The 18,317-nt window shown below is 44.5% G+C and overlaps 2 protein-coding genes across 4 annotated transcripts in view; one reads left to right on the forward strand and one right to left on the reverse strand.

The window, feature by feature from the left end:
• The window catches only part of PIK3CA (phosphatidylinositol-4,5-bisphosphate 3-kinase catalytic subunit alpha), a 41,174-nt gene extending 35,630 nt beyond the window's left edge, over positions 1 to 5,544 (reverse strand). For both annotated transcript variants that reach the window (XM_081328367.1, XM_081328368.1), the window contains exon 1: positions 5,096 to 5,544. The gene's annotated coding sequence lies outside the window, so the exon portion shown is untranslated. The remainder of the gene's footprint in view (positions 1 to 5,095) is intronic.
• Positions 5,545 to 13,992: 8,448 nt separating this feature from the next.
• ZMAT3 (zinc finger matrin-type 3) overlaps positions 13,993 to 18,317 on the forward strand; it is a 24,225-nt gene continuing 19,900 nt past the window's right edge. For both annotated transcript variants that reach the window (XM_081329053.1, XM_081329054.1), the window contains exon 1: positions 13,993 to 14,190. The gene's annotated coding sequence lies outside the window, so the exon portion shown is untranslated. The remainder of the gene's footprint in view (positions 14,191 to 18,317) is intronic.

Below are 18,317 nucleotides of genomic sequence, written 5' to 3' on the forward strand. Positions count from 1 at the left end.
TGATTCCATAGGGTTGGCGCTCCCACAGAGAAGGCCCTCCCCCTGGGGGTTGCCAGCCGACATTGCCTAGCTGACGGTACCCTGAGGAGGCCTTCTCTGTGTGAGCGTACTGGACAATGGGAATTTGTTCCCGGCAGCAGATGGTCCTGCAAGTATCCCGGACCTAAGCCATGTAGGGCTTTAAAGGTAAGTACCAGCACCTTAAATCTCACCCGGAGGGCAACCGGTAGCCAATGCAGCTCACGCAGGAGGGGTGTAATATGGGAGTATCGGGGAGCTCCCATCACAACCCGTGCAGCTGCATTCTGCACCAGCTGAAGCCTCTGGGTGGTCTTCAAGGGCAGCCCCATGTAGAGAGCATTACAGTAATCAATACGGGAGGTAACGAGTGCGTGGGTGACTGTATGTAGGGCATCTCGGTCCAAAAAGGGGCGCAATTGGTATATAAGACGAATCTGTGCAAATGCCCCCCTAGCCACGGCTCCAATGTGATCTTCAAAACTGAGTCGTGAATCTAGGAGGACGCCCAGATTGCATGCTCTATCAATGGGAGGTAACATCTCTCCTCCTATAGTCAGAGATGGAACCTCTTGGACTAAACGAGATGACGGTATGTACAGCCACTCAGTCTTGGCCGGGTTGAGTCGAAGCCTGTTTTCTCCCATCCAAATCTGTACCGCTTCCAGACAACGGGACATCACATCAAGGGCATCACTGGGTTGGTTCGGGGTGGAGATGAATAGCTGGGTATCATCAGCATATTGATGATATTTCACCCCGAAGCTACGGATGATCTCTCCCAGCAGCTTCATATAGATGTTGAACAGGAGGGGCGAGAGCACCGAACCCTGAGGCACTCCACAATTAAGAGGCCTAGGGCTTGACCCTACAAATCATGCTTTGTAAAATATAAAGTAGGTCTACAAAATAACTGTAAAGTGATTTTCCTCTACAGCAGACATCTCAAACTTGTGACGTCACATGACGTCGTGTAACATATCGGAACCTTTTTGCCATTGCTGGCAATGGGGTGGGCACGGCTTCTAGATGATGCATCCAGCCCATGGGCCGGCAGTTTGACAGTACCAGGTTCTGAATTATGCAACAATAGTCAATATTCAGAATACAATAGCAATAGCAGTTAGACTTGTATACTGCTTCATAGTGCTTCATAACCCTCTCTAAGCGGCTTACAAATGTCAGCATATTTGCCTCATTTTACTGACCTTGGAAGGATGGAAGGCTGAGTCAACTTTGAGCCAGTCAGGATCAAACTCCTGGCAGCGGACAGAGTTAGCCTGTAATATTGCATTCTAACCACGGCACCACCATGGCTCTTACAATAAAAAGGTACAATGTTTTCTCAGGTAGCATGGATATATTTAATGATATAATTTAAGCATGGGAAGGAATGTGATTCTGAGCTATTTATGAATACATTCATTGATAAGGTTTGCCTTTGATACCATGATAACTTCCTTTTAAAGCCTTTCTAAATGTGTTTTTTTTCAAGTCAATGTTTACATAAGCAGCAGGTCTCACTGTTTATGGAAACCATATTCCTCTCGCCTTATGTTAATCACAAGAATGAATTCCAGACTGCTGCAATAATAAATGTAGCAAAGTGTAATCAACTACATTTTTGTCCTACTAGTCTGACTGAGATTACTCAGGTTTGTTTACGCAAATGGGAACACTCTAAATGGCAAGGGACAGATTGTTGTTATTGAAAACTGTATTTATAAACAAACAATATTTGCAATGTTCCAGTTTTTACTGTTTTCTCCAACAATACCAGCTAGGCAGCCAGGTAAATATGCCACATAGCTAAAAAATAGGGAAAAATTCTATTCATCTACAACTGCTTTTGTAAAAAGGAAAGATAGTGTGTAAAGGATATAAACATGACAATCCCAAGAGAAGGGGAAAAGGTACAAAAACAGGAATGGGGAGGAACTGCCCATAGAAATAGAGATCCAGGAAACAGGAAAACAAGGAAACCATCACATGGCAGAGTATAGGTAAAGAAACAGGGACTGAGAAATTTGCCCCCCCCCCAATCACATTTGGAGTGGAGTGTTGGATATGTTTGCTGCCTTGAGTTATTTGTAAAAATAATAAAGGCAGAATACAAATAAAACAATATCACAAATCTGATATGGAAGAGCATGGAGGAATAAACGAAAGGAAGGCATATCCACAGTATGTAATAGCCCTGTAGAAAACTAAGCTGTACTCTTGAGTTAATGTGTCTACAATTTGACTACTATATGTTTATTGGATCATAATCTTCCACTAACATCTTCTAATCCCAAATAGGACAGTCTTTTCTAATGTGACACTATGGATGTGACTGGATCAACTCCCATAATTCCCAGTCTGCAGCCATATTACCCAGGTACTATGGGAGTTGAAAGTTAACGTATCTTGAAGTGATCTGTTTAGGGAAGGCTGAAAAACACTTAAAGTTAAAGGTTCCCCCACACATGCGTGCTAGTTGTTTCCCACTCTAGGGGACGGTGGTCAAATCCGTTTCAAAGCCAAAGAGCCAGCGCTTGTCCAAGGACGTCTCCGTGGTCACGTGGCCGGCATGACTAGATGCCAAAGGCGCACGGAACGCTGTTACCTTCCCACCGTAGTGGTCCCTATTCTTCTACTTGCATTTTTACGTGCTTTCGAACTGCTAGGTTGGCAGAAGCTGGGACGAGTAACAGGCGCTCACTCTGTTACGTGGCACTCGGGATTCGACCTGTCAAACTGCCGACCATCTGATCGACAAGCTCAGCGTCCTAACCCACTGAGCCACCGCGTCCCTTGAAAAACACTTACTGCATTATAAACATATTCACCTGAAAGTTCTCGCCATTTTGGCTTTTCTAAAGCAGCTGTCTCTAATATTGTTCAAGGAGGGAAACAGTGATATGGAAAAAAGCAAAAAAATAAAAACAAAACAGCATGAATTTCTGTTGATGAGAGATAAATAGATATTACTAGAAATGCAAAATTACTAGTGGTGAGTTTCAAAAACCAGACAACCACTAGATCTCTGAAAAAAATATAGATAACTCAAAAGTTCTCAAATTAAGGGTTATAACAGTTTTAATATATTTCACAGACAGGATTAATATAAATGAAATGGCCAAAAGCCTGATTTCAGCATATGTTTATACATTTTCAGGTTTTGAGGATCTACTGTCATCAGCCAGCAACATCGGAACCAACTATTCTAAGAAATATTGGCACATTTTCAGCACAGTGTAGTGCTGTATTCTTTGCAGTAGTTGCAGAAATGTGATAATGAGGCTCAGTATTTTTATTCTTTTTATTTTAGAAAGTTGCATTGGGGTATCTATTTTTATTGAAGTATAGAGTTCTGCGCTACTATAATAACTGTTGTTGCCCTCAGCTACCGCTCTTTGTATATTTATTGCTGTTATTTTTCTATTGAATTTTAATTTTAGATTAGCCAGCCAGAGTTGCTATTGTGAGATGGGCAGCTATATAAATTGACTGAAATAAACACAATAAATACAACCACTCCTAAAAGTAAATAGCATGTTTGCTTCTTGCTGAAGAGCAAGTCAATAAAATCATTATTATTCATAGGAATGTCACACAAATTTGTTTGGCATTTTTGGGGGATGCGGGAGTAGTGTATTACAAAGTTTGGAAAGCCTCAGCCTTGCTCCTTTTTACAGGCCTTTCCAAACAAGTCCACAGGAAAGTTCTACTTCAGAGAAACGTTGCAAGAAGGCGGCCAGCAAGACCCTGAGCATCTTGAAATCAGGATGGAATGAAAATGTAATAAAATATACAAAGGATGAGCTGGGGACAGGAGTTTATGTGTGGGGGTATGGATGAGATTTCCCAACTGGTAGTCCTCAACTTACGACCACAATTGAGCCCAAAATTTATGTTGTTAAGTGAGAAATTTGCTCTGGCCCATGTTTCAACTTTCTCATCACATCGGTTAAGTGAATCACTGCAGTTCTTAAAATTAGTAACACAGCTATTAAGGTTGACTCAGCCTTCCATCCTTCCGAGGTAGGTAAAATGAGGACCCAGATTGTTGGGGGCAATTGTAATAATGCCGCTTGGGGTGTGTGTGAAAGCCCTAATAAGCAGGCATATACATAGAATGAAGGCTACTGCTAAGTTTGTAAGCCGCCCTGAGTCTTCGGAGAAGGGCGGGATATAAATGGAATTAAAATAAAAAAAAATAAAAAATTAAGTGAATCTGGCTTCCTCATTGACTTTGCTTGTCAAAAGATGTCAAAAGGGGATCACATGACTCCAGGGATCCTGCAACCATCGTACATGCAAGTCCGTTGTCAAGCATCCAAATGTTAATCATGTGACCATGGGGGATGCTGCAACGGTCTGTGGCAAAACGGTCATAAGTCACTTTTTCAGCGCCGTTGTTAACTTCACAAAGGTCACTAAAGGAACGGTTGTTAAGTCGAGGACTACCTGTAACCCGTTGGACCCATAGGTAGATATATTTTTTTTAAAAAAAGGCTGAAAATAGCTTTCCTACTTCAGCAGGTGCGAAAGGAGGGCAATGAGATGAGCCACGGAGAGGTGGGCAAAGCCCTAAGCTTATATATCTGGGTCTGGACTGAGGGGTTTAATGTTTTTAAATTGTGATTTTAATTTTTGCGGCTAGACTTAACTTAATTTAAATTTTACATTGTATTGTTTTTAAATTTTGCCTTGTAAACCGCCCTGAGTCCCTTGGGAGTAGGGCGGTATATAAACCGAATTAATAAATAATAATAAATATATGGGGGAATTAAGCAAGGGAGGCTGGAGACTGCTGGAGCTTAGCAGGGGCGAAGAGGCGAGACAGCACCCACCCACCGGGGCTCCCTGCCTGCTGCCCCCGCCTGGGCTACCTCTCGCCCCCTCCCCGCCATTCGTTGCCCAAAGCGCCGCTGCTTCTCCCACCGAAGCGCTGGTGCCCCTAGAGAAGACGGGGGTGGGGGGAAGAGACCCGGTAGTCCCGAAGCCCCCTTTCCGTCACCGCGGACGCCTCCGCCCGCCAAGCCAACCCTCCGTTCTCGGGTGCCGACCATCCCTTGGCCGCTTCACTCACCTTGGCCGGCCTCGCGTGGACCGGAGTCGATCCAACCCCCCCCCCTCAGAGGAAAGCGGCGGTGTGTGTGTGTGTGTGTGTGGTAAACCTGTCTCCTCGCCCAGCTTCCCTCAGACGCGGTCGCCCGCTCCTCCTCCTCCTCCTCCTGCGAAGGTTCCAGCGGGTCGGTGGGGAGGGGGGGGCGGGGCGGGCGGGCGCCCGCGCGCGCGCGCACACACACAGACACGCGCTGCCCTCGGTGTTTGACAGACCTGCGAGCGCGCGCGCGCGCGCCGCTCGCGCTCTCCTTTTTTTTTTTTTTAGCGGACGGGCGCACGAGCGCCGCGGGCTCGGCCTTCCATTGGGCGCTTTTCTTTCTTTCCTTTCTTTTCTTCCCACCTCCTCCTCCTCCTCCCCCCCCTTTTCTTCTTTTCTCCCTTCCGCCTTCGCTCCACCCTACAAACAAACAAAAACACCCGCCGACGCCCCTCCCCCTCCCCCTCCAAACAGGAAGCGAAAGGAGGCGACCCCGGATGCAGACCCGACGACGGCCGTTGGGAAGAAAAGAGGCCGAGCGCGGGGGGGGGGGTTGGGGTTGGGAGGGAGGGAGGGAAAGGAAGGATGAGAGGCGGGGGCGGGGGCGGGGGAGGAGAGGGGGAAATCCGATGGTAGGCACCGATCGGTTTCCAAAGCGCATGCGTCTCTGAGTGACGCAAGCGCGGTGTTTTGAGAGGTGTGCGGGTGGTTGGAGCGATAAGTGGGGGTGGGGCGCGAAATGGAGAAACTTTTATTCCTACATTGTAATTAGTCTTGGTTCGCCTAACTCTGGCGTATTGAATAAGACACAATCTGTAGGGAATAGCATGGAGCGCTAAGCCGTATGTCACAGGTCTCCAAAGCTACCGCTACAGAACAGACCAACTTAGAATGTGGCTTTTTGATCTTGATGTGCAGACCTGACACTCCTACCTCCCTTCCCTACAACAACAGCCCTGTGAGGTGGGTTGGACTGACAGAGAGAGTGAGTGGCCCAAAGTCACCCAGTTGATGATGATAACTTTATTGTCACTTTGAATGTACACCAATTGGCATACATCAAAATGAAATTTCGTTGCATACAGCTCTCAAAGCTCTCGTTGCATACAGCTCTCATATATACTCCTTGTTCCGGGGCCCGCTCAAATTTCACATTGTCCATTTTAGTCTCTAGGGAGTGAACGATGGCAAACAGGACAGATGGAAATGGGGCTCCATGTGGATTAGCCCTCAAATTCGCTTGTATTTTGACAACCTCGCCTTCTTTCCTTTTTCTGATCCTGACTTCCACCCTTTCCTTAAAGAGGCCTTGCTTCTTTTCGCCAAAAGCCTCTCTCTCTTCCTTTGGGCCTGCCAACAGCCTCATCCAGTTCCTTCACTCCATAAGCTCCAGGTCCTCTCCTCCTCTACCTCCTCTGGAAACAGCCCTGATTTGCAGTAGAATCCATCACTGGGCCAGCAGTCAGATCTTGCTGCTGGTAGAACAAATTCAAACAGCACCAATGACTTTTAACGGTCTCACCAACAGTTCTAAAATAACTAGAAACTCGCCAGGCCAGCAAAGATTGTCGGTCGTATGTCATATGTTACCTTAGTTCCACCATGTTGCTCAAACACGTTAAAATCTTCCTGATCATGTGGCCTATAGCCCTTACTATCCCTCCCAAAACTATTCACCTTCAAGAGCCAATGCAGCCGCAGCCATTCCAGGCGCCGCCAGTTGGTTTCATACATAAGGGAGATAGATCTAAAACGCCTTCACCCCCTGCAGGAAACTGGCTATATATCTATCTATCTATCAGTATGGTCACTAAGTGTCTCACTACTAACAACTTCATGGTGTGTAATCAAATACATGGCGAATATATAAATCAGGGTTGAAATGTGGTGTCCTTGGTGCTCTGAGCTTGGTTGTTTTCTTGCAGACATTTTGCAGACATACTGCTAAGCTTGTAAGCCGCCCTGAGTCTTCGGAGAAGGGCGGGATATAAATGGAATTTTTTAAAAAAAATCATTACCCAAACAACCAGGTAACATCAGTGCTAGTCAGAAGTAGGGTTTGCTCACATTTTATATTCTAATGGTTTGCCCGTCAGTATGGGTGGGGGTCTTGGAGATTCCTTGGTTGGGCTGTTAAATAGTATGGAAATGTGTGGCAATATGTGTGTATTTGTGAGAGCTGCTGGTGAAAGCTACAGTTGGTGAAGTTTTCTGCTGGGTGAAAGTTGCCTCCCCCTTGAAAGGAAGGAGTTCCTAAGAATTGTTGTTAACCCATTTCCTCTTATCACAGGTGGCCAGCTTTTGCAGCATACAAATATAAAAACGATATAGATAGTCATCCTGTACTGAATCATGTGTTACTCCCTGTGATTCTTTAAGGATTTTTGAGGGTATCTGGTGGAGCCATGTTTTGGAAGGGCAGGGATGCAGTGATTTGCAATTAGTCATGACCTGATGATTGATATTGTCAGCTAATAGAATGTACAATGGTTACTCATCCATAGTACAAATGGATACCTAATCCTGGAAAGTCCAAAATGCCAAGTGTTAGAAAACAGGTACTTATTATAGAATTTGGAATACCGTAATTGGACTATTCCTTTTGTCAGAAATTATGAACATGGCATCATGCTGGATGCAGCTACTAAGAAGATTGATGAATTCCATCAACTGGTTAAATATGGAAGCAAGTCATTCCATTTAATTGTTCTATCAGGAAATTTTTCTTGTATAGTAATAATGTAGAATAGTTAGAATAGAATAGAAAGCCCTTTCTGATGTATGTCTCACAAGGAGTTAACTAGTAATTATAGTACTTGACTCTAATAATTAACAAGGGTCATTTTGAAAAAGGCTGTTTTTGGAATAGTTAGCTTAGGGCTTGAAAGATTAGAACAAAGATTTGGAATTAAGTCTAGAAATAATTGGACTAGACTGGGACTAATATGGCTGTTACTATATTGTCATGAATCATTAAACAAGGAAGATGGGAACTAGCCAGCCAAATGCTTCTGAGGCATCATGTGAAAGTTATAGTTAGTCTACATCATTTACCAGTAAGAGGTTTGTTTGTTTTTCTGTTTTGCCTTTGACTCATTCCTGGAGACTACCGGGACAAGGCCATGTAGTTATCCAGGCAACAATATATTTTGTCACTATCTCCTTAGAGCTGAAAGTGGCCAGCCTGAAATCATCCAATTAGCTTCTGTGCCTAAAGGCAATTTAAATTAGGTTTAAATTTCCCCACTGCTAGTCCAGCCATTAACCACTAGACCAGACCAGCTCTCATTCAGAGTGATCCATTTTCATTATAGAAATTCCATTGCAGCTGTGCTGGATAATAATGTGAATATTATTTAATGTGCTAGCAGTATTAGAGTTGTTCTCCACAATTGTACTTAAAGCCTAATGATCTCTAAAAAATGATTGTTCCATACTATTGTTCCATAATAATGGCCTTGTTGCTCTAGATTACTCTTTTCCAGGTTCTGCCGTTAGGGAAGGACTAAGCAGTATTTCCAGTCATTTAGAGACCCTTAAGACAGTTTCAAGATTTTGAAGTTTACTCAAAGCAAATAGAAGGACAGTGTAATTACAACCAACTAGGGATATTGTGCAAAACAATGCATCTTAAAATCCAGATTATGAAGCTTTTTTAAAATAAAAAAATAGTTCCTAATTAAGCAAAAATAGCCCAGAGTTGTTGCCAGTAGGGCAATGTACAAATTGTGTGTTTGTGTACATACAGGATCCCACACATGTATATACAGGACCCAAGTTGCAGACTGCAGAGAGGCTGTCCAACACTTAGTAACAGGATATAAGGCAGGTAGGAAGGAACAGCTTGCATGAAAAGGCACAACCAACCCGTTGGCTTATATACAGGAACATCTGCATGGTGTGCAGACTAGATCTTCCCAAGTCTGGATGAAGATTTCCACAGAAGGTCATGGAGAATTAAGAGGGCTGAGATCCTGTGGAACTTCCAGATCCAGATGGACAGGCAGGTACTGCTCAATCAATAGAAATAGCAATAGCACTTAGACTTATATACCACTTCTCAGTGCTTCACAGCCCTTTCTAAGCAGTTTAGAGAGTCAGCATATTGCCTCCAACAATTTGGGATTTCATTTTACCGACCTCGGAAGGATGGAAGGCTGAGTCAACCTTAAATCAAACAGACATTGTAGTAGAAGACAAGAAGCAGAAGATGGTGATAGATACAGTGATACCAAGGGACAGCAACATCTGGGAGAAGAAGGAATATGAGACACTGGAAAAATATTGGGGCCTGAAGGAAGTATTAGAGGGGATGTGGAAAATAAAAGCAAAAAATGATACCCATGGTAACAGGAGCACTTGGGGCTGTGAGTCCTAAGCTGGGAGAGTGGTTCCAACAGATGCCAGGAACAAGAGTTAATGTGCTTGTGTATTTCATGTCTCAGTGAATATTGAATAAGTGTTAGTTGCACTAGCCTTCCTGTTAGAGCTGCAATTCAGGAAATGAAATATTAATTCATATGGTTTCCATTTGCTCTATCTGTGCAACCTTTTGGGCTAAATTTGAATAATTAATAGGATAATTAATATGACCTATTCCATATGAGATATACATGTATTCTTCTTGCTTATACAGATGGTCCTCAACTTACAACCATTCATTTAGTGAACAAAGTTACAATGAGACTAAAAAAAACGACATGACCGTTTTTCACATGGACAACTGTTACCACATCCCCACAGTCATGTGATCAAAATTTGGACACTTGGCAACTGGTGTCCTGGGTTCTTGTGATCACCTTTTTGCCAGCTTCACTTAAAAAAACGGGATACTAACTTAACTGCAGTTGTTCACTTAACAGCTGTGGCAAGAAGGGTCCTAAAATGGGGCAAAACTCAACAACTGTCTTGTTGAAATGTTAAATAATGTTAATAAGACTTATTTCATTTGCATTTAGTTTATTTTAATAAATATCACTTGTTGACAGTACTGGTTCCTCTGAAGTAGAATATTCTAATTCACATCGGGCTTCTTTGAAAAGAATTTTAGCTTCAACTCTATTCATTTCAGAAGGAGTAAATCATGACACATCACTTGGGTGAAACACAAAACAACCAATAGCAAAGCTGCTGCATTTTGACACCTGCTTTTTGTTCCTGGATGATTACTGTTAATGTGATATTTTATTTTTATTTTAATTCCATTTATATCCCGCCCTTCTCCGAAGACTCAGGGCGGCTTACAAGCTTAGCAGTAGCCTTCATTCTATGTATATGCCTGCTTATTAGGGCTTTCACACACACCCCAAGCGGCATTATTACAAAGTCAGCTTATTGCCCCCAACAATCTGGCTCCTCATTTTACCTACCTCGGAAGGATGGAAGGCTGAGTCAACCTTGAGCCTGGTGGGATGCGAACCTGCACTAATTGCAGGCAGCTGGTGTTACTTAAGGAGGCATTAGCCCACTGCTCCACCAAGGCTCTATGTAGAAATGAGGATAGGTTTCAATGTTTTCCATGCCTTTAACCACTGTAAAATGCTTAGTGTAAATATTTGAATTACTGTATGTATTTTTATGGGGGTGTGTTAACTGCAGCCCAGTTTTCAGAGTGAAGCACAGTGCAAGTCAATAAATTTGTACCACCTCTATGGGAAGGTAACAGCATTCTGTGTCCCTTGGTGTGTAGTCATGTTGGCCACATGACCGCAGAAGTGTTTTTGGACAATGCAGGCTCCCTCAATTAAGAAATGGAGATGAGCACCAGCCGCTAGAGTCAGACCTGACCGGACATAGGAAACTTTTTAGCTTTACCTTTTTATTTTTAAAGATCCTTCGTATCTTGAAGCAAGATGATATCTGAGCTGCAAAAATCTAGAAACCCACTAGATGGGAGCAAAATAGCATGACATGTATCCTTTGCTGCTCTCTCGTGTTTCTCTTGGTTTTGTCAGCCTGTGAATTCCAAACTCACCTTGGCTACAAGGCCATCTGGGTGACCTTTGGCTAGTCACCTTCTCTCAGCCTTAGGAAGGAGGCAATATAAAACCACTTTGGAAAAACCTGGCCGAGAAAACTGCAGGGACTTGTCCAGGCAGTCTCCAAAAAGTGGACACAGTTGAATGGAACTTAAAAACAAAACACAGCCCTGTAGTGTAAATTTTTTTAACTCTCAGAATGCTTAATGTGAAGCAACTAGAAGGTTAATGGCTAAAAAAAAATAATTTAGCATTTTGACAGCATGTTTTATATATAGAAAAGGAGTAATCCAACCATTGTGTTGCAGGCAGTGATTAGATTCATAAAGCCAATTAATCTGTTATCAGTAAACTATTGTTAAATAAACTAGCTTGGGTTTAAATATCACGCTAAGCCTTATTTGCTAGATTTGGTGTGGGAGAGCCCTGACCCGGCATCAGGATTTGGGGAATCACAGTTTGCTACCGTAGGTGTGTAATCCCACTAAGCCAGGGATAGGCAACCTCGGCTCTTTTGTGACTCATGGACTTCAACTCCCAGAATTCCTGAGTCAGCACAGCTGACTCAGGAATTCTGGAAGTTGAAGTCCATGAGTCACAAAAGAGCCGAGGTTGCCTACCCCTGCACTAAGCTAAATATATATATATATCACGGCTTAGAAAGAAAGCGAGAGAGAGTGAGAGACTATGCTGCCTGTATAAGGTTATGATATAATGAGGAAAAAGCGCCCACTTCTAATCAGTGTTTTTTTTGTAAAAGAAAAAGTTGCCGGAACTCACACGTCATACAACCCGCCTTGCCTACCCTACAAGGTTCCATCCAAAAAAGGTGCCGGAACTCCGTTCTGAGTGTTCTATAAGAAAAAAAGCCCTGCTTCTAATTAGTACTAACGGGAGGGGGAGACTTCACTCGTGATCTCCAGTGTTTATTCCTTGTCTGGGCTCTAAACTTCAGGCCAAGCAACCTTGGATGACAACTGAGAGTCTGGAAGTTCAGTGCCATCTAGTGACCATCTAGATTTTGCAGCAATAACCCTGGGCTATTCGGTGTACGGATTTTTTTTTGGGGGGGGGGGTTGTTTGCATCACTGCTTTCAACAAGAGGGAGATGGAATTCAAAACCCTAAATGCTCAACTCCACGATTCTTTGTTTTTTTTTTAAAAGGCAATACTCCACTTATAGAATTACACGCCGTCATAAAAGTGTTCTTCTTTCGGTGGTTTACAAAACTATACACTCTTGTTACTTTACAGTGGCCGGGGGGGGGGGGAGGGGGGAAAGCAGCAATTCTCTGGATACCCATACACAAAATTAGGGGCACACGCCAGGCTTAATTATACTGTGATCCCTTTGACATCGGTTAGCGTGCATCGGCCACGTCCAACAGTCGTTCAACGCAGCAGTGGCTTAACCTGAACCGCGCGGCAGGGGAGACATCGGTTAACTCCTTAACCGGGTCTGCAAAATCCGAGGCATCCTTGCAGCGTGGTGTTTTTCCCCCCCCACCTCCCCTAGGATTTCCCAAATGTAAGATTAAGAGCCTTGGTGGAGCAGTGGGCTAATGCCTCCTTAAGTAACACCAGCTGCCTGCAATTAGTGCAGGTTCGAGTCCCACCAGGCTCAAGGTTGACTCAGCCTTCCATCCTTCCGAGGTAGGTAAAATGAGGACCCAGATTGTTGGGGGCAATAAGCTGACTTTGTAATAATGCCGCTTGGGGGGAGGGCAAAGCCCTAATGTTGTTGTTAGTTGCAAAGTTGCGTTAAAGTTGTGTTAGTTGCGAAGTTGCGACCCTATGGACAACGTTCCTCCAGGCCTTCCTGTCCTCTACCATCTTCTGGAGTCCATTTAAGCTCACGCCTACTGCTTCAGTGACTCCATCCAGCCACCTCATTCTCTGTCATCCCCTTCTTCTATTGCCCTCAATCTTTCCCAGCATTAGGCTCTTCTCCAGTGAGTCCTTCCTTCTCATTAGGTGGCCAAAGTATTTGAGTTTTAGCTTCAGGATCTGGCCTTCTAAAGAGCAGTCAGGATTGATCTCCTCTAGGACTGACTGGTTTGATCGCCTTGCAGTCCAAGGGACTCGCAGGAGTCTTCTCCAGCACCATAGTTCAAAGGCCTCAATTCTTTGGCGTTCAGCCTTTCTTATGGTCCAACTTTCACTGCCATACATTGCAACTGGGAAGACCATAGCCTTGACTATACGCACTTTTGTTGACAGGGTGACGTCTCTGCTTTTTAGCGTGCTGTCTAGATTTGCCATGGCTTTCCTCCCGAGGAGCAAGCGTCTTTTAATTTCTTGGCTACAGTCCCCATCTGCAGTGATCTTGGAGCCCAGGAAAATAAAATCTGTCACTACCCTAGTATGGACAGTACCAAAAAGCCCTAATAAGCAGGCATAAATTAAATAAATAAATAAATATACATAGAATGAAGGCTATTGCTAAGCACATTGATTTGTGCTTTAGATCAGGGGTCTTCAAACTCGGCCCTTTTATGACTCATGGACTTCAACTCCCAGAATTCCTCAGCCAGTGTGCCTGGCTGAGGAATTCTGGGAGTTGAAGTCCATGAGTCATAAAAGGGCCGAGTTTGAAGACCCCTGCTTTAGATTGTAAGCCGGAAGGGCGGGATATAAATGGGATTTTTTTAAAAAAAAAAGGGGGGGGGGAAAAGATACTGGGCTTCGGTCCTGGGAATCGGCATCCTGGGAGTTGTGGTCCAGCGCGCTCGGAGGCTCTCCGGCTGTCGGGAGGGGGGGGGGATGAAGCCCGCAGCGGCGAAAAGCGCCTCGGTCGCGCCTGGAAGATTCAGGCGCTCTGGGAGGAGACGTGGCAGGGTAGTTTCCCCGAGTCTCCTCCCCCTCCATTTTGGCTCTGCGGTCACTTCCTGCAGCTGTTCGCATCTGTGTCCGGTTGTGCTACGCCCTCCCCCGGTCTCAGCCTCTCTCCTTGGCTATAGAGGCTATAGAGGCTGGGGAGATGGGAAGAGCGAGCCGGCGGTGCTGAGCCTGCAACGGAGCCCGCCGCAGCCGGCAATCGGCGTCCTGGAGGCGACTGACGCCCGCGCACCTCCCGCTCCTCTTCCAGCTCGTGGGAAGCCGGTAGGTTCATGCCGTCTTCCTTCCTTCCTCCCTTCCTCCCTCCCTCCCTGCCTTTCTTCCTTCCTTCCTTCTCTTCCGGAGATTTGGCGTGGGAGAGCCGTGACCCGGCAGACCCAGGCGAGGAAAGCGGCGGCTCCGGCTCTGCCTTTCGTGGTTCGGGGTTTTTTGCCACCTCTGTGGCAGCTGTCGTTGTTCAGCTTGGTTTTGGGGGAAAGTCTTCGGAGCGGCTGCAAGGCGATGCACATCTGCATCTGGGAAGGGAGAGGCAGGACTGGATCGGATCGAGAAGGCGAGGGAGGAAGGGAACTCATGATGGTGATCATGGTGATGATGACCATGATGGTACCAATCCCTTGCAGTTTAGCAATCAGACTGTCGTGAGACACCCCCCCCAGAACACTGGAGCAAGTGAGGAAAAAACCCAAACAAAACAGGTAGTCCTCAGTTAACGATCACAACGGAGTGCAAAATTTATGTTGCTAAGGGAGACATTTGCCCCATTGTGCGACCTTTCTTACCACAGTTGTTGAGTGAATCACTGCAGTTGTTAAGTTAGTAACACAGTTGTAAAGTGAATCTGGCTTTCCCCATTGACTTTGCTTGTCAGAAGATCGGAAAAGGTGATTTCATGACCCTGGGACACTGCAACCATCATAACTGTGAGTCAGTTGCCAAGTGTCCGAATTTTGAACGCGTGACCGTGGGGATGCTACAATGGTCATAAGTGGGAGAAACGGTCACTTTTTTCCAGTGCCGTCGTAACTTTGAACAGTCACCAAATGAACTGTTGTAAGTCGAGGACTACCTGTAATGCTTACATTAACCTGAGAAGAGCCTGCTCTGCAACCTCAGCCATACAAGGATGTTCTCTAAGCCTCGTCCTCAGCTGTGCTGGATCTGTTCTCTTTTGGGGTGAGGGTGGGGGAGTAGTAAAAAAATCTCATTCAGTGTTGTGAATTTTCTGCATGAGTTATCAAATCCTCCTGTTTTAATAGGCTCTCCCAGGGTGCTCCTTTCCATTTCATGAATCCGGAATCAAGCACTAGAGATCAACTTTCATTCCTAGATGAGTTGCTCTAGCTTTTCGGCTGCTGAAGCTTGCTTGTTCCTTCTGGAAAATCTCTCCGGTTTCCCAGTTATGTATTTATTTAGCCAACACGGAAAGATCTCTCCTGATGGCTCACTTTTATTTGCCATAATGAAGTATTGCAAAACCTGGATGCTTGAGACCAGTGTAATGGCAGCAATACTTCTCCAGGAAAAGTCACAACAATGTAGGGAGAATGCACACATGTTCTTGTTAGGTGCCCCCCCCCCCAGCAACAGGTGCCCTGCTGGAATCTTTGAATGTCTAAGGAGTGTCTCAATCATTCAGGTCATGATTGTCCCAAAGGTGCTTTTTTCAAAAGGCAACGGGACTTTCTTGGTTTTTTTGTTTGAAAATGTTTTTGCTTCTTCAGTTCAGATGAAAAGCGACACATTTTCAAAGAAAAAAATGAACGTCTAGTAGGGACTGCTGGAACGTCTGAGCACCCTTGTCTAAATTTAGGGGCGGGTTCCCCCCTCCCCTACACCGATTTTCCATATGCAGGCATTTTTATATCTCATGTTTACCTTGTTTTATGGTGTTTTCTCTTTGAAGTGACTGAAATGTTCAGATGGGCTAGATGGGGTTATGTGAAAGAAATATTGCTGAACAGTGTTTACTTATTTCTTTCCCTTCTTTGGGAGAAGATGAATTAGAAAAGGTATTGCGGATCAAAAGCAAATTTCAGTTCAGTCAAATCAATCACCTCAATAGTGAAGCGTTTAAAAGATTGGATTTTATTCAGGTCCCCCTGAGCAATGAATTTCACTGTGTGGCCTTCACCAGTCACTGTTTCTCAATTTATTTTGCAGAGTTCTTACAATAAAGTGGAGGGGGAAAACTCTTTTCCTCCCTTCACTAAAGGTAGGAAGCAGAAATATGATTCACTGAGTTCAATTTTTGTGTTTTTGTGTGTGCCTGTGTGTGCATTGCATCTTGCAAAAATTATATCCTGCCCATCTTGTATGCACACATCAGTTAGACTGCCTTACGTTACCATATGCTGCCTTCAATTTGGGAGGGGGGAGAACAGGGAGTATATAATAACAGAAAAAAAGTTTATACAAATGTAAATAGTGTTGTCTAGCAACAAGTGTGTTCCTTGGCAAGGATTGCATAGAATGCCAGAAGATACCTGAAGCTTCAGATATTCAGGTATTTCCTGAATTTTCCTCCTGTAGTGATAGCCGACCATTGTACTTTGGTATTGCATGCATAAGGTAAAGGTAAAGGTTCCCCCGCACATGCGTGCTAGTCGTTTCCAACTCTAGGGGCCGGTGCTCATGTCCGTTTCAAAGCCAGCGCTTGTCCGAGGACGTCTCCGTGGTCATGTGGCCGGCATGACTAGATGCCAAAGGCGCACGGAAAGCTGTTACCTTCCCACCGTGGTGGTCCCTATTTTTCTACTTGCATTTTTACGTGCTTTCGAACTGCTAGGTTGGCAGAAGCTGGGACGAGTAACAGGCACTCACTCTGTTACGCGGCACTCGGGATTCGACCCGCCAAGCTGCCGACCTTCTGATCGACAAGCTCAACATCCTAACCCACTGAGCCACCGCATCCCTATAATTGCATGCATGATATCATACATTTGTTGTTGTTGTTGTTGTTGTCGTTGTCATCATCATCATCATCTCTTCGCCAATCAGATTTCCCGTAACTCTTCAATGAACCAGATAGAATAGAATAGAATAGAATAATAACTTTATTGTCACTTTGAATGTACACTAATTGGCATACATTAAAATGAAATTTCGTTGCACACAGCTCTCAAAGGGTCACCACCACCAATATACGCTACATAAATATGCCAAAAATAAATAAATACAGAATTACGCATGTACCAGTTCATGGACTATTATTGCAGTTGCCATCAATAGAAAATATAAGTGGGAGAGGTATTAGTTTTGAGTACGTCCTGAAGCAAATTGTTATTGAGCATGCGCACAAACAGACATGTACAGGTAGAACAACAGTTTATTTAGTGACCGAAGTTAACAAGGGCATTGAAAAAAGTGACTTATGATCGTTTTTCACACAACGGTTGCAGCATCCCCATGATCATGTGGTCAAAATCCAGACACTTGACAACCCATTCATATTTATGACGGTTGGAGTGTCCCGGGAGGGTCATGTGAGCATCTTTTGGGATCTTCTGACAAGTAAAGTCAATGGGGAAATCCAGATTCGCTTAACAACTGAGTCACTAACTTAACAGCTGCACTGATTCACTGAACAACTGTGGCAGGAAAGGTGGTAAAATGGGGCAAAACTCACTTAACAAATGTCTCACTTAGCAATGTAAATTTTGGGCTCGACTGTGGTCGTAAGTCAAGGACTACCTGTATGCGTTGGTGATGGTGATGGTGGTGGTGGCGGAAAGATTAAAGGAGCCTGATGAATTGTTGCAGGGAAGGAGTCCTGTGGTTGTAGTGCCACTTACCGAGAAGGGCCCTACTCTTTTTGCAGTCCGCCAGCTCTCCTATACACAGTTAGGTGTTTAATGCTAGCATATTAAATCAAGGCTGAGGAGAAGCAAATGATGAAGATGAAATTAAATCAAAATTCCACATTCCAATTTTTGCTAGGCAATACAGGTAATCCTACACTTACAACCATTTGTTTAGTGACCTTCGAAGTTACAACGGCACCGGAAAAGTCACTTACGACCAGTTTTCACACATACGACGGTTGCAGCGTCCTCATGGTCATGTGATTAAAATTTGGGTGCTTGGCAACTTGGCACGTGTTTACGAAGTGGCAGCATCCTGGGGTCATGTGACCAACATTTGTGACCATCGTAGCCAGCTTCTGAGAAGCAATGCGGGAAGCCAGATTCTGCTTAACGACCACCTGATTCACTTACCAACTGCACTGATTCACTTAACAACCTTGGCAAAAAGCTTGTAAAATGGGGCATGACTGAACGAACAACTGCCTTGCTTAGCAGCTGAAATTCTGGGCTTAATTGTGGTCGTAAGCCTGAAGGATTACCTGTTACTTTTGGTTAAAAAAACCCCACAAAGATTTAGACCTTGTA

Source organism: Vipera berus, assembly GCF_964194415.1.
Source record: "Vipera berus genome assembly, chromosome: 5".
Classification (NCBI taxonomy): Eukaryota; Metazoa; Chordata; class Lepidosauria; order Squamata; family Viperidae; genus Vipera; species Vipera berus.